This window comes from Adelges cooleyi, unplaced genomic scaffold, assembly GCF_023614345.1.
Source record: "Adelges cooleyi isolate 19-005CV unplaced genomic scaffold, UGA_ACOO_1.1 ACOO_flye_CR_arks_rails_tigmint_CR_PRNA_9, whole genome shotgun sequence".
Taxonomy (NCBI): domain Eukaryota; kingdom Metazoa; phylum Arthropoda; class Insecta; order Hemiptera; family Adelgidae; genus Adelges; species Adelges cooleyi.
Genome location: NW_026096579.1, coordinates 12,736,743 through 12,754,653, shown reverse-complemented (window position 1 = coordinate 12,754,653; position 17,911 = coordinate 12,736,743). Strand labels below are relative to the sequence as shown.

At 32.7% G+C, this 17,911-nt stretch overlaps 1 protein-coding gene across 2 annotated transcripts in view; it reads right to left on the bottom strand.

Moving 5' to 3' along the window:
- LOC126846871 (semaphorin-2A) overlaps positions 1-17,911 on the bottom strand; it is a 247,954-nt gene that overhangs the window by 189,035 nt on the left and 41,008 nt on the right. The gene's annotated exons all lie outside the window — the stretch shown is intronic.

Below are 17,911 nucleotides of genomic sequence, written 5' to 3'. Positions count from 1 at the left end.
ATGCAATTAGATGATAATAGTTGGAGTATAGCGAGTGATATGCTTTTTGTAACAACAGCTAACACTGACCAGTATTTTGTAAGTGGATTAATAGACACTATTAACTATAACGGAGTTGTTGATTGTAATTGTGTTTCGATTTGATTTCAGGAAACGCGCAACACAATAGAAATGTGTATAGGTAGATTGAAATTGTCTATAACAGGTTGTTCGAGGTAAAAAGTGACAGCCGTGTGTTTGTTTTTTGAAACAACAGAGATTTACATAAGAGGCGATGTGTATCGAGAGCTTATATTTTATTTCAAATCGACCGAGTGGTGAAATAAAGCAAGAATAAATAAATAATGGCGAAGGGGCGTCTTGTAAGGGTTAAACCGACTCGGTGTAGCTTTATACAAACACAATACGAGACGGGAGACTTTGTCAAAGTTGGCGTTCGTTTAAACGTTAAAAACAAAAGTAAATCGAACGCAGTTGGCAAGCCATCAAAACCAGGTGCCTAGGTATATATGTATATTATTATATGGAACGAAAAACGTTACAATCATTACTAATATTATGTCGTTTAAGAAAAGGTTACAATATTATAATAATATGTACGGTATGGTCGAACAAAATATAATATAATATATACACATAAGAACTTTATAACGGCGTTTCTTTGATATTATATCCGCCTTGTGGTTTATAAGTACACTACGGTACTACTATTATTGTATAATAAATTCAATTTACATCTATTCAACGCGAACAATAACTGATAATTACTAATATTATAGCTTGCGTTTGACACGGATTACAATATGTCAGAACGCGCGTCTTAAAGACATCGTCTTTTGTGCGGTTCGAGTCTAATAATTAAACTCTGCACAACAAAGCCTTTGGCGATGAACGGCCGAGTCGAACCAAATCAGAGTCGAACAGCTTGTTTTGACGGTTCGCGCTCTTAGACGAGAGTCGAGACACCCAAATTAATACCTACGTGGATATTCAATTCAGACGAGACAAGACTTTACATAATCGGACTTGATGCTAATGTGGAATCCCTGGCATGTACTTAGAGCAAGTACACGAGCGGCCGATCGAATGTCTTAGCACGCAGCTAAGCATACCGCGTTACTACAGTTTTGATTGTACACCTACGCGATGCCTGTAAAATATAATGTTTAACGTTAACGCATGTGTGCTCAGACTACATACAGTTCAAGAATAAAATACCATGCGATAATCTTGCGTATAACGTACACATATACTAACAAACCCCTTAAATCAACGAAAACATATATTTTGTAAGGGGATTGATTTAATTTCCAAAACCCGTTCGATTTGATAATACAAATTTCAATTACACTTTTGGAATCACATCTTCGCTTTCATATACGTGTGCTATCATATAAAATAGTAAAAAAATAATGAAATGTAAATTTTATTAGATACACTTTTCTAGTTTATAAGTTTCCTCGTAGTGGACTATTGGAAGAAACGTCAATAAAAAAATAAAGTAAAAATGTCAACTGTCAAGTTATTTATATTTTGAGGTTTAAAAATTCACTTCCATTCCCCCGGGAGAATTGACAGCACATAAAAATATCACCGCGACTTCTGCTTTTAATAACAATAATATTTGTATTTTATTAGCTTTTCGACAATAGCACGAGTATTCTGCTTTTGCATTTAATATCTGTTTGTACATAAAACTAAGTACTTCGATCTCGAGGCAGAGTGAATAGGTATAGGCTTTACAATAATGTATTATATTTTTGTAAATATACCCGTATACAATATTTCTTTAATCTATCGGCGAATGCTCTATACAACTGAATGTCGATGCTTTAGAATGTCAACAATTATTTCTACGATTTCAACAACAACCTAGAAGATTGTTCAGAAATGTTACAGCAATAAAATATTTTTAACAACAGCTGTAATATTACAACAACGACGTTTGATAGTTTTTATTACATTATTTCATATTATATTTATTGGCTTGGTTATTAGCCTAAGGTAAAAACAGTACAATAACTATGAACGATTTTGAAATGAAATGAAAATTCATAAATAGAATACTAGCTCATTATTATATTATATACTGACTAAGTTGTCATTTTGAGTATAAAAAAAGTAAAAAAAAAATACAGGAGTGATTCATTACAGCGACATTCAATTAGAACAGCGCTTAAAAAAATGAAATAAAGTGTTTTTTTAATTGCTCATTTGTGCGACATTCTAAACTTTTATTCGATTAACACGGGTTATCTTGCCAAACGTAATTACATATAATTGGATTTTTTTGTTAAAATACCTGATTCAAGTCAACAGACGTTTTGTAAACGAAATAGAGGGATATTTGAAGACTAGCACTATTGGTACCATATACAGTGTAACGACATTAAGAAGGCGCAACGTTAAATTGGTTTGATACGGTACACCGACCGTCTAAAAAAACATAAGAAAGTTGTGATTCAATTTTTCCGTTTGTTCGCAAACGCATATATTGGTTGTTGTCGAAAGCAAACAATCGGTGTGGCAATATAGTGTTTCTTTTTTTTTTGTGTTGTTCTTTTGACAAAACCAATCGAGTAAATATTTGGAAATCGCGCGGAGCGCGTTCCCGTTTACGGCATTTTAACAGTCCCTCGGGAGGGTAAAAAATAAATAATAAATAGTTTTTTAGCGACTGAATAATAGCTATATCTACACATGTATTGACTTTGCAGTGAAAATCAAAAGTCGGCCGGCAAGCGTAGACGGCGCTTTATCGAATACAGAAAATCCATCCTTGTGTATTCTTCCTGGGATTTGATAGGCGGCACCCACACGGTGTTGGCATACAAAACCACCATACAAGGCCGTCGAGAAAACACAATTTGACATGTCAAATAAACGACAATATAATGTAATATATTATAGAAATCGCTTTTGACGAGTAACATTGTTTTATAGAACCGGCCCACGTTATGTAAGCTTACTTCAAGACACTAATATTAAGAGGACGCTACACACCCGTAATGTATCCGCGAAAAATGGGGAAAAGTATGCCAGGGCGGTATTATAACAGTAACTGTACAACAATGGTTAGAAAAGGACTTTAGCTATGTCGTATAGCGTAACTTAAACACAGCCAAAGTTAGGGATACTTGGGATACTGAAAACTTAAAATTAGCGCTTTTCAAAATACTTAAATATATTTTTCAGTGAGAGATTTGTTGAAACCCAAGCCCAGATCTCTGGCAATGCTTCGAAGGTGTCCGTTTCGCTTTCCGAGTAGTCCAGCCCGTGTGTTGGTCGACCAAGTCAGGCACTATGATAAACGTACACAATCCGATAGGTTAACGCAACACATGTTACCAACCTGATGTAACGGACCCTAACTTATGTGATACGTGTTTCGCGGCCAAAATTAAATGTCTATCCATATGGTAAAACACCACCGTACATGAGACCGGAATCGAGTGATTTCATTCACAACGAGTTCGGAAACAATTTCCCACCGTGGTATCCGGTGCCGGTTTTACCGTTTCAGAACACGTCTCACCGGCAAATCGAATCAAAATACCGACGTTCACAGTTTCTCTTTCTTCCTCCTCCTCCTCCTCTCCGTTTCAACCGCTATACTGCACCAAATCATTTTTTTTCTTCTACCCCCCCCCCAACCTTGGAGTGTCTTCACCCCGGGTTTTCCTTAACCCGGCACCGTGGTTTTTCTCCTATCACAGTTTTATCGCACTGCTCGCGATGCCTTTGCGCAGAAATCTTCCGGCCGTTCGTTCCACACAATCTGTCGGCGGCGCCCGCCGCTCCACTCGGCCTGCTGCACCACCGCGTTCACCCGGAAAATCCCTGGCATCCATTCAAAAACACATAAACGGCCAAAGTTACGCCGCCTCCAGAGTTTATCTTTTAATTGTTTTTCACAGCTTGCCGACGACGGCGGTGTGGGCATAAAAAAAAAATATATATAAATAAATACAACCGTTTCGAAAACGGCGGAGGAAAAAGCAAAGATAGAAAGAAAACCGAGAAAATTTATACACATTTTTTTTTTCTGGTCTTTGTCGAAAAATTATGATGTCTGTACGCCAGCACCAGTGCCAGCAAAGATACATTTTAAGAGCTCCGATTTCTATAAAATCTTTAGTGTTAATGTTAATAGTATTTTAACTATAAAATCAGTAGATAAGACGATGTAACAACTGAAGCGGTTTGACTAAATTAAAAATGATAAACGTAATACATTACAGGCATTTTTTTAAAGACCGTAAAATATAAAAAATGATGTTATTATTGTAAAGGAAAAGACGACTTTGTTAAAATGCGATCGGCGTTGTTCGAATATGATTGGTTTAAAGCGAAGTAAGTTTTGATAATCTACGACAGAGTTTTTAATAAAACTTAAATATACCGTCGCATTGGTATGAAAGTTTTGATGAGATAAGAGTTTGATACTATTAGAATCTGACATCTGGGACGAATTCGGTCGGATGTCAGATATGCCTGCATTAAAAGCAGTTTAAATATTATAGTGTGATAAGGAAGCCGTAAAGATGAATTATTGTAGAGCCTATGGGACCAAACTGTAATGTACAATGATAATTTTTAAATAATAATCGTAAACTGAATCTGTCTCAAATACTTCCTTAGAACCGACAGTTTTTTTTTATTGATATAAATCATTGATAAACATTACATTATTTAATGTTTTGATTATTTTCCCCATTAGGCATGCTTGTGGTGGGGTAAATGAGTTACAACACAAATAGATTTTTTAAAAAAAATTAGATATAAATAGTTTGGATAATTCTGACTTGGCCATTAACGCAAAACATTTGAATTACTGGTTTTCAATATATTAGTACACGGTGTATAAAAAAAATCTAATGACACATTGTCTAACTAGGAATACTTCATACTTCAGTATAGTCTAGATTGCTGACAATTTGGGGCCGTGGGGAGCTTTGTTTTATATATATGTATATATAGTGTAGACCAAAGGGGGGTTTCCAGTAATAATGTTTTTTTTCTAGGGCCGATCTAGGGGAAAACGATAAGGCAACCGACGACGTTAACAGCTTTATTCGAATTCCACCCGGTCAGGCGTACATAAATATTATTATTGACGGAACCCCTTACTTATTATCCCCGTGCGAGTCGCAGTAGTCGTTGGGAGGAAATAATATATATATTTAAACGGACGCGTTGAAATGAAAAATTCTGAACGACCTATTACAACACCGGTATAGCTGCGACACTCCCTATCTATAAGGTATTCTCTTCGGGCAAAGAAAAATACTCTACAGCTGTACACGGGCATATTTATTGGTCGCACGTGGTGTACGTTTTACGGCGGATTAGCCGCATCGCAGCGGCCTCGACGAATGTACCGTATGCGGCGAGAATAATACTGACGAAGATGCGAGCATACGGAAAATCCTCATGCACTTAGGTGTTATATTATATTATTATAATATACAACGATAATAATATCGAATATCGCGTGTAGTGCGAGCAAGAACTCATAACGGCGCGCCGAGTACACGCTGTGCGATTGCGAATCCTGACGTCCACAGCAACAAAACGCTCATTTAATATTCATTGAAAAACACACATACACACACTGTGCGTTTGACGATTTGTTCGGATATTATATTTGAAATATTATCGCCGTACCAGGATCAAAACATAATATTACACGGGGCAGACCAATATGTGGTGGGGCAACAACAAGATGCGAGAAAATTAGCCGAGTGTAAAATGATTTTGGACACGTGACGGCACCCCAAAATTACACAAGACAATAAAAAACAGGGTAACTTCGGGCGATCCGGTCTCGTTTCCCGATAATAGCGTTTTGTATTATTATTGCGCCTACGGTTAACGCGAAACGCTCCGGAGGTATTAATTTAATCGCCTTATTACCGAATGCAAAATCGATAGTCTTAAGCCGTTTAAGACGACGCTACTTAGGTACGTGGAAATAATTAAGCACCGTTCTGACCGCGCATTCCCGCGGTCGAGTTCTTCTCTCCCAGGAATTCGGGTCCGAATCCTTGGTGTATAAAATACACGCCGCCTTTGGAGAAGATTAATGGCGACTAAAAAGCGTTTCGTTGCAACCGTCGTTGTACGGTTATGCCGACAATCAAATGCGATGCAGGCAGCCTTTATTTACACAATACAAGTTCGACACACCGTGTTTAATAATTAGCAATACACACATGCAGCTCAAGTCAATCGCTAACCCAAAATATTGACACATAAATAATAATACCCAGTACGATCAAATACACACGATGACAGAATGTCACATACATACTCAGACAGCAGAATTTGTGCAATACTACCCGGATATTTATCAGCATCCCTTGGTCCATTAAAAGTACATAGAAATCCACCTTTTTTTTTTAATACTCTTTGTTAGTAATTATGAATACTTGTCCTATAAGTAGATATTATCATTGATTTTATTATACACAGATGATCCAGCACTTTGGCATCGTGTGTGGTAGCGGTTGATACAAATCCAAGAGATAGGCATTTTAAGATAAGCGTGAATTTGTACCATATTTCGGTAAGAATATAATTAATAAACAACAAAAATCTAGGTTCCTGAATGTTTCGTCGATTTTAAGTAGTGTTAACCATTTGACTGAGGAAAAAATATAACCTGACAACTAACGAAAATAAACTTCTTTGAAAAATTAAATAACAATAAAAGCATTAACGTTTTTCATTACGTGTATTGGTTCATACTTGGAACGAAAAACTTGTTGTTTCGCATTACGTAAATATTATAAGTACCTACTAGAAGAATACACGATACATTTTTTGGAAGAAAAATATTTTTCTATCATGCACCTATTCAGTAAAAGAAATAACAAACAATGAATTGCTGTAATACGAATTTCTGGGAAAAGTTGTTATGCTTGAAATTTAAGCATTCGTAAAGTACGTGCAATTCGTACTACAAATTCAAGCCCTCAAACTACCTAAGTTTTGTATACACCGAGAAAAAAAATGACCTAAAAAAAAAATCATGGCGTGAACTCATAGTCATAACGTACAGCGGGGTAAAGTTTTAAGGACCTTCTGAAAATGTTGCCGGTGTTTAAAACTTTTAAGTGGTTCTGAAACAGTTTGTGATCTAGTTACTTATAGTGTGCATCCGGAGCTTATTTGAAATAATGTCTAAATTACAACGATGACAGTTTTTACTAATATATTCAAGCAAAATCGATAGATTCATATGGACGCTTTAATTAATCGATAATTATTAACAAAGTGAACATTGACAGCTGATACGCATAAATTCAAAATTAACCGAATGATACAAAATATTGTTTGGTTCATATTGTCATTTGTTGTCGAATCATAGGTAAATGCGGCCAATTATTATAATATCATACACGTGTGTACTTTATACTTGCACACGAGTCATACAGTAACATTTTAATGTAACGATTTAATTTTACATAATGCCAAAATGGATGCGGGCAACCGTACATTTTAATAATATTATAATGCGTGGGAGAGATAATTAAAAAATTGTTCTACCGAACTAATTGTTGTACACCAAATTTGTCGAGGTAGGTCGCTAATGCAGTAACTATAATGTATGCATAAATGAAACAAGTGTAAATTGTATGGCTGTAATAAACAGTCTGCTTTGAACACGAACTGCGCGATACCATTAACAGAACCATATAATTAACAAAACAAGGGCCCGGGTATTTTTACTCCACTTTTATGACAAATTAAAAACTTGACTATTATCAATAGTATCACAATTAAAAGTAATTTGAATAAACACTCAATTTTTTGTAAAATCGATTAAACCGACACAAAAAAAAAATAGTAAAACAAATTTAATTAAAATTTCCCTTAAATAAAAAAAAAACAGCACAGTGGGGTCGAGCATTGTGAGGATGGAGTATATTGGGCTTGGGAAGGTTACAGGTTACTTCGGGAATTATTATAACCGAAAGCGATTAAATTACTTTCAAATCTGAAGGTGGTAGAAAAATGAATTATCAATAAAAGCATTGTCGAGGCAATAATGTTTGTGAGATGGTAATTTTAGTTTCAGGGTGAGATTCGATTAGGGATGATCATTTGTCTATAATAATTTGTTATACATCATAATTAACAATGAAAATAACTGTTTTTAAACACATGTTGATCTCCACAAAGCAATCTAATGTTGAATACGGCTAAAGTATCAGTTTTGTTTTTTTTTCTATTAATAAAAAAAATGGTTTGACTACAGATTTTTGATAAAACTGTATAGGTATGTTATAAGTTATAACTCTACCATAGGTTTACATTAGATCTATTATCTAATTTTCAGACCTAAAACTACACTTAAAAAAGTGAAACATAGAAAAAAAAATCCACTTTTTAACGGGGAAAGAGTTTATGACATATTTTTGGTTTGACAAATAAATTTGTAGCAATTTCTACCTTTTTTTTTTTGTAAAGTGTTAAAAAGTCTCCATGAAATCTTGTCAAATTGATTACAATGATTACCTATACAAATTTCCCATACAAATTATTGCCTTGCCTTAATTAATATTTTATAATTGGTGCTGTCATTTTAAACACACCAAAGAAAATATCATAATTAATGTTCCCTTGTTTGATCGTGAATAAATGTTAAATATCAAGCTATATACTCATGATGAAATAATTATTACTTAAACAAAAACAAACAAATTACAGCAATAGGTTGTGCTTTAATAAGCAATATAATATTTCCAGTGTAAATAAACTTCTAGTTAAAAAACACCAATTATATAGATTATAATATTATTAAATTATGTTATCATAAATATATTATAAAATATATACCATAGAAACGTTTTAATTAATCGTTATATGGATTTATTATGTAATACCCATTTTCGGTTTTCAGAGTCTATGTATATTTTTAAATACGCAATTCGTCATCCCGAGAACATTAAAAACTCATTAGGTTAAAATCAAAAAATCGTTTTGAAACATTTGGTATTAAAAAAAAAAAATCCAAACAAAACTAAAATTAATTAAAGTCCAAACAACTTTCGAAAACACCGAACTTTATATTGTGTCTCTTATGAAAATAAATTACTCGGTTTTAATTATTAAACGTATTTTTTGTGCTATTAAAACAATGTTTCAACGTTGTTTGTGATGTTCCCGAGTGTTATTTTTCTTCTCCTTCGTCTTATTAATAAATATAAAGAAACAAAAGCCATGGTTCATGAAGTCCCCTTGGCGCAAACACCTAAAAGCAATCTCAGTACTTATCGTTAATCCCTTTTAAGAGGGTAAAAAAAAAATCAAAAGACTCATAAAATGTAGAGTAAATTTCCATGTACCTAGTTATACGTCTTGTTTATGACCGGTCATAGTGCTGATAGGATTTTTTAATGTTTTGAGAAGCGTAAGGGAGAATTGCGTTATTAAATTAGTACAGTATACGAATTTTTCTTCTTATCTCTTTGCTTAATCCATTTAGTACCACGCCCTAACTCATAGCATGTACATAAATATAAATATATATATATATAATGTATAAAGTTATACCTGCTGGGTCGTACTTTGAGGGGGGTCGTTAATTTCAACGCATTAGAAATGAAACGGATAAGAGGGAGACGATGTTTTTGGACGCTGAAAAATAACAGTTACCGCAACCTGGGGCGGGTATTGTTCTTAAAAGGCTATTTCGCACACTCGGTAACCGATTATATTCGCCACCATAATAACAATATAGTACGTTTAAAATAATATATTGTGTACACTATAATAATAATATAAAATGCGGTTTTGGAATAACGCCCGCCCCCGGAATGGTGGTTTTCCTTAGTCCTATTTTTTCCATACAATATAATATGTATGTATTTATATACCTGTCTTACAGCAGCTATATGTAGTACCTATCCCGCTTCACACACACATACACCTTAGTTGCCGTAAGTATTTCATGGAGTTAACGGCGCAAAGGTGGTGGAAGCAAAAAAAAACCCCGTAAATATGGCCGCTATCAATATAAGACCCCCGTAAAGGGTGTTTTGTCGGGTGTAACGCGAATAATTCCTCTTCTCGTCACCCCCCCCCCCCTCCCCCAACTCTAACCCTCCCCTCTGATGCCAACACCGGGCCTATGGTCATACGCGGTCTCCCGCGTACGACGTACATAAATCTCGAGACTAAGTGTTACCTGCGCGAGACCTAGATTTTTTTTGATTTTTTCATTTATAGGGGAATGTTTAAGATTTTTTTTTTCGGTCCAATAAAACTTGCCTCGGCCGCGACGGTGCAAGGGGCTTTTACGGTAAAAGTAATATATTATTGTTGTTTTGTCATGCGCCGTTGGTATTGAGGGTGAGATAAGATAAGTGGACTCCGGGCGGTTACAATCAAATTACACTCACACATACAGGATGCTCGATTCGTTAGAGAAACGTGACTCGAATGTTGCTATTGACTATATAACGACGCTTCGGTCGAGTCTTTATTGGTAGAATATTATGTGAAATAGTTCATCGATATTATAGATATATACATAGTTATTGCACTGCAATTAGAGGATGTAATGCAATTGGAGGTGGCAACCCCGTACACGTTCCATACCTAATTCTATATTGATGTATATCTCTGTTGAAACGTATTAATTATGATTTGTATATATATATATATATATATATATATATATATATATATATATATATATATATATATATATATATATATATATAAATTTAGATATAGACATAGACATTACAAATTAGATATAAATATATTGTGTATAATATATATTTTAGTATGTTAGTATTTGCTATTTGGCCGTTTATCTCCTAAGAACACACAATTTGGCTAATAATTTTACAATTATTCTAATATACCAAAGCATGTTTAGTTATAGAATTTGTGTATAGGGCAAAATTATATATGCATTTCAATTTCCACCAATCAGTAATAATAATCATTATTATTGAAAATACAGCATTGACGTCTATTGACATACCATATACCAGTATATATATATCAAAATCCTTTAGGCGCTATACTATAACTGTTAGCGGCAATCATATAGTAGCTAATTAAAGTGTGTTATGTACGAGCAAACTCGTGTTTTGGGGAAAACTAATATATAAAATATTATAATACAGCTATATTTTGCGAATGTGTTTTCACGTAACGCGCAGCAATCGCCAAGAACGAAGAAAAACTAATTATTTTAAACAAAGCCGTTCTAATATAATATATGGTTCTATACAAATGTATGTAAAACAACGTTTTAAAGCTCAGTAAGATGTTTTGTATACAAAATTCGTATACGTTCAACGTTAACTTCTTCCTTAACCAATTGTGTACGGCGTAAACTTTAAAACCACGTGAGAAGATAGCTTTCACATCATTCGTTACATTATCCTGTTGGTTTACAGCTCATGAACTTATTGTCTACAACATGTGCGTCTAATCGGTATCGACGTAAACAACATTTCACATTTACAAGGCATATATTTTTATTAGGCACAATATCACACATTATGAACACATTACAAACTAAACAAGGAATCTTAAGTGTCTTATCTATTCGACCGTTAATTCGCAAGTACAATTATACATACAGTCCATACATTTCTTATGAACGCTACGAAATTAGCACCGGGCTCTTTGCGGTACTATATAATATTTTATCCATCTCTTGCCTTCCTTTTCTTTTTTTTCACCGAGTCCATTACCCTATCAGACAGAACAATAGTTACGAAAAGACTATACCGAGCGAAATCGTTTTAATATATTTTTTAATCGCTTTGTGCGCAAGAAGTTTATAGTGTTCAAGAATAATAATTGCATAATACTGTACTTTACGACAGCGACGCGTGATAACAATAATAATAATGACTGTAATAATAATAATAACGATAATAATAATAATAACGGCACCCCGGATTATAATAGTGTGTCAGTATAGTTGTTAAAGGTATTGTTGCATAATCGTACGACTAAAATCGCATAATTGTATAGATTTCGCATTAATTCCAGACACGGCCGCTTCGGCACATACACCCTCATATTATGCTCTCAGAAGGAAGACACAAAAAAGTACATACAATATAATACCTCTAATATTTATATACCTTTACAATAGGTGTGGTATTAAAAGGCAAAAGCAACGTAAACAAATTCAGTTCTTCTAATGTTTGCGTTGGACAATCGTGAATATTCCAAACTAAAGACTATTATTCGCCAGTTAAGTTTGTTCATAGTTCATTTTGCACCAATTAATTGGCATATTCATGTAATGATTTCGAATAACTCAACTAATATACTTCAACTGCGATAGTTTAGACAAATTCAAACGGGCAAACTACATTATACTATGTATAGTGTATGAGCCTATGCCATATTTTACGAGCCCTTGGGGATAATTTCCAACTTACTGCTTTTGAAGCGAACTATATACCTAGTATGGAGATCACAATGACACATGTTGTGTCGACATTGCTGCAAAACGACGGTTGGCTGCGAAAATCGCGTGTAACCCGCAGATAAAACGAATTTGTAGTTTTTTTGTTGAATTTTTATATGCGTGATAAACATACGTTTTGCTCGGCGAAGAGTCGTTGTGAAACGCACAGTATAGTTATAGAAAAGTTACCCCACTACGGTCATAAAACACTAATAATAATTGTATTTGTCTGCATAAAAAAGAAAAAAATGGACGCCAGAAATATAATTTCGTGGTAGAAATATATCATTAGCTTAAACTTTAACAATTAAAATATTTCTGTCATCTAAAACAATAACCGCCGCATGGACATATCGTTTTGTGTTAACAATATTCAGCAAAAACGTACAAAATAATTATTAAACTCTGATAGTCTTATTTTTTAGTCATATAAATCTAAATTAGCAAATAATTTCTACCAAAACGACCGCAAAGACGGAAAATGTTAAAAAAATGTCTTTAACAAATATTTCTCCAGCAATTGTTTTCTAAAAACAGTAACTGCAACAATAATAATAAAAAAATAAGAATTAATGTTCAACGAATCTATGTTTTTCAATTCTATTATTTGTATTCAATAATTATTTGTATTTTTTTTTTATAATCAAAAAGGATCCTAAACTAATTGGACACTAGTCCGGTTTTAGCTTGTCAGCAACGTCGCGTCGCTAGCACTTAGATAATTATCTGTTTTTTTAATTTGAACGTCATAATTCTACTAAAGCTGCCATATAACTTCCATTTTTTACTGATTGAATCTCTTTACTTTTTTTTAAATAATATAAAACTGTAATCTCTCCTAATTGCGTAAACACAAAGTTTAACCTAATCGATTTTCTGTTAATATATTTTATTGTTTTTTTTTTTTTTTTAAATAATTTTATTGTCGTCTGCATTATAAATTACGGTCACTATAGTAATTAGCCCTGTTTCTTAAAACATCATATTTTAGGCGACGATTTCTCACACAAAAATCGCGAAAACACAAAAATTATATTATTATTTTCTCTTTGTGTTATTGATATTATTGTGTATTGACCGTATAACATAAAATTATTTACTTTGTTTAAAGTATTTTAATATATTATAAGAAATAATAAACATTTTTTGTTAAACTAAATAAATGAATTACACGATGACGAATATATAAACAAAAAACTATTTGATTTATTGCAGCTTATTAGCATATTATTATTCCAAGTACCTAACAATCCAGTGATAAAGTAAGCGTTGTATTATCTAATACAATTTTTTTCCCGATCAATTTATATAAACTTCGATGTTCTTCGCAAAATTTGTTCAAAGCAATCAATCCGAATTGGCTTTTATATTTAATTAACAAGGAAAGTCACAGACAAAACAATTTAGTAATTGTTCGCGTTATAGAAACAACGTGGAAACTCTGCCATAGTTGATTACGGCTTTACACTTTTCCATAAGTCACATCGTAGACTGTAGTATGATGCTTTAACGCTGAATTCCCATTAAATTAATAAAACTAAAGTTCAATCGCAATTCACTTTACTCGGATTTGAACAGCGTGTTATTGATGAAATATGAAAATGTTTCTACAGGTACCTAATAAAAACCATTTCATAGAGTATTTGTGGAAAAGGTACTTTTCAATGCCTTTGCTTACTTTGTTTAACTTGAAAGTAAAACAAGCGCGCGTGTGTGTGGATTGTTTTATTAAAGCAAAATGTTATTAAATTTGAAGAAGTTAAACAAAATTTAAGACGTGTATTATTAATAATACTGTAAAGTGTTATTTTCTAACAATAATCGAAACTAATTCGGAATTTGTTATAACAACATATTTTATACAATACAGTAACAATTATTATTTTTAGAGGTTCACAAAGCACAAATAGAATTTTTTTTTTGTGAACTTATTGTGAAGTATGTCGTACACGAGATAAATCGGATATTATTTAAATACAAAAGGAACATTATATTATGACAAGATCAAAGTATACTGGTTACAATATTACTAATAATGTTATTTTCGTTTACCCTGAGAAAACATCAAATTAACGATCTCGCAAAATATATTTTGAACGAAAAGCGTTTCAAATAAAACTCGTTGCCTTTAAAGTCTAAGTTATATAAATACCATCAACGAACGTTATGGTTTTTTTTTTTATAGAATAACTTATTTCTTTTGCGTTTCGTAGCCTATATATTTAGTCGGCCACTCTATAAGCGGTTTCGTTGATGTCAAAGTGAAACTGCATGTTTGGACATAAGCCAAGGGACGTTTTAGGTTTTGGAACTACATTTCAACGGGTAAATTTAATATATTATGGCCCTCGTTGGTAAATCTATTAGTTTTGCACTTGAGGGTATCCATTATTTTATGACAACAATACAAGTTATGGTCAAAAGGATATTCACAATCATGGCTGTAGTTTTGGCAAAGTCGCTTTCGACTTAAACAATATTGAAAATAAAACTATCAGACAATAGAAATAAATACATGTAATAAATGTACTGTAATTCAACTAATTAATGTATAAAAGTTGATATAAGTGTTTATTAAACTACTATAAAAGCCATATTGTCTGTTTGTTTATGATACGTATGATATTTTACTACCTCCTATGTACTTATTCTACTATACTATAGTCGTTGTAAATAATCAGTAACCACTGAAGTTTCCCCAAAAAATGTTGGGGCTACATTCTACTATTTTATGATAATACAAGTATTACTGTTAACCTTAAAATAACCAACAATGAATGCTGGGTGTTTTCGGTGGTAACTTTTAATATAAGATAACGTGTTTTTGTTTATAATTATAAACGTTAAGTTGATAATTACATTATACATTAAATTGTAATTAAAATAATTATTATTATTATACACTGTACAAATCATCATTTGTATACAGTTTTATATCAATAAATCTATATTTTAATTTTATACAAAAAAAAATAAGTATCATAACATATTATAGCCAGCAAACTCCTAACTACCAATATTCAGAACTGCAGTTCTGTTCTGTTCTAAATTCCAGTTCCTGATTTTATCTAAATTATCCACAACGTGAATTTATTCTGCAATTTGGTCGGTTTGTTGGACATTTTTATTGTTGCGACCAGCTAACAGATAACAATTGAATAGTGTAGTAAATTATCGCGCTACCGTTAGATAACTCCTTCGAAAAAATAATATTAAAAGTTTTCAATTTTGATGCCAAGATTTCATATTCACACATAATTTCGAGAAAAAAAATGACGCGACAAAGGGGAAAAAAAGTAGGTAAAAACGTGAATAAAAGAGATTTTGAGAGATATGACTGAGCATGGTTTATTGGATTGGCCGGCATAAGAAACTTTAAGAGAGAGAGAGAGAGAGAAAGAAAGATAGCTTTTCTGCAGGGTCATCCATCACTGGAGAACTGGGGGACTACATTCCACATCCACATCATTCATACATATATATATATATATATATTTATGTATATAAATATAAATTCCTGTCTTCCCTGACGGAAAATCTGCGAGCGAGGGGGAAGGGGAGGCGAAATATAAAACTCGCATAGGCAAGGATATTATGTGTTTGTCCATTGCAGAGAACAAATTAAACTTGCAGAAAACACCGTTCGCAATGTTCATTAGCGGCTAATGTATTTCCAATTGTTAACAAAGTTATACTGCGAAAATCTAGTCTGGTTACTCCGGTACAAACAACTGAGCTGCATCATGTGAATTTACTCCTGTCTTTGGACATTTTAGTCATCTGTCCATTAAAGTTTATCGGCCGACGGCTTTTAAGTTTCGATGAAATTTCCAAGTCTCCAAATCTCATCAAATATTCGTCATGGTAATTCAATTGTGGCATATCGGGGACAGAGACATAAAAAAATCATTCCACATTAGCATCAAAAGGGGGATCACTACCGTTGCAAATGGTACTCTTTCCCCTTCCCCGGATTTTATAGTTTATTTAAATTTCCACAATGCCATTATACAAGCGTATGCATGAGTGTGTAAAGACTTTCGTTTTTTTATGTACAAAGTAAAAAACGTTTTATTACCAAAACTTATTATTAAAATAAAACGAAAATTGAACGGACGAATAATTATTACCAAGATATCTCGATAACATATTACAATTATTAAATACTTATATTACAAACGAATGAAGATAATATATTATAAATCAATATCCATGCATACATTGACCTCGAATAAATCACCCGTATAGTCCGGAAAGCATTTAAACTCGACTTCCGTTTGAACTGATATACCGCGCCGGCAATAAATATTAAAATAATATAATACCGTTGATAATTGGAAAATCGATTAGAATTTATTAAAAATTTTATCAAAGCGCAAATGAAAATATTTTATTGTGTTTGAGCATAATATTAGTTATATGAATAAAAAATAAAATAAAATGTTCGTTGAAAAAATGTAATATTGTTATTTACAATAATTAATATTATGATGTGTTCCAACTGGAGAAAACTGCCAAATTTTACACTAAACAACGCTGATTTTCTATAGATGTTTTGAAATCTTCCATATATTCATTTTATATAAATAAAATACACACATGTGTATAATATGTTTATATATACCATATGAACCGCTAAATACAGAAAGGGCATGTGGCCACATTTTAAACTTAATAAATTATTTTTCTGAAAATATTTAATTATACATTTCATGTTATTAAATAATAGTGCATTAGACAACATATACTTATTTTCACTAAATTACTGTACATTTTCTTTAAATAATTTAAAAAACATGTATATTATGCCTAATGCTATATTATTTAATAACATGAAATTTGTAATTACATTTTTTCAGAAATATTAAGGTTTTTGTCTCGAAAATTTAAAATCTGGACATATACCCTTTCTGTATTCAGCGATTCCTGTATAAAATGTTATACATAGGTACTTGAATCAGTGTTTTTAAACGGTCCATCCGAGATTTCATGTATTTGTTTTTGATTTAAATTAACGCCAATTGATATTGGTCGCGTATAAGCCGTTTAGTTTCACAAGATTTAAAAAACAAATTTTTCCTACCTCTATTCAAAACCCGTATTTTAAGTGATTTAACAAATTAATGTTTGTCGATGAGTCAAATAGGAAAACAATTGCTTTATCCAGATAACGTTAATGGGTTATACAAATCAGAGAAATAACGATTTTGAGTAAAAATTAACGCGAACATGGGACGGTAAAAAAAAACATTAGCTACTGGGACTTGAAAAAAAAGTATGCTGTAATAAAAAAAAATCTCGGCAACTCGTTTTTTACCCTCGGTCGAAATTATTTGTCTTGCGGCCGGGAAATCCCGTACTTATCTCGACGGCCGAGCTTAAATGTAACATCCAACACGTTAAAGTACATTTTTATTGTGCGGTATGTAATAAGCCACGTAGGTACACACGCTATAT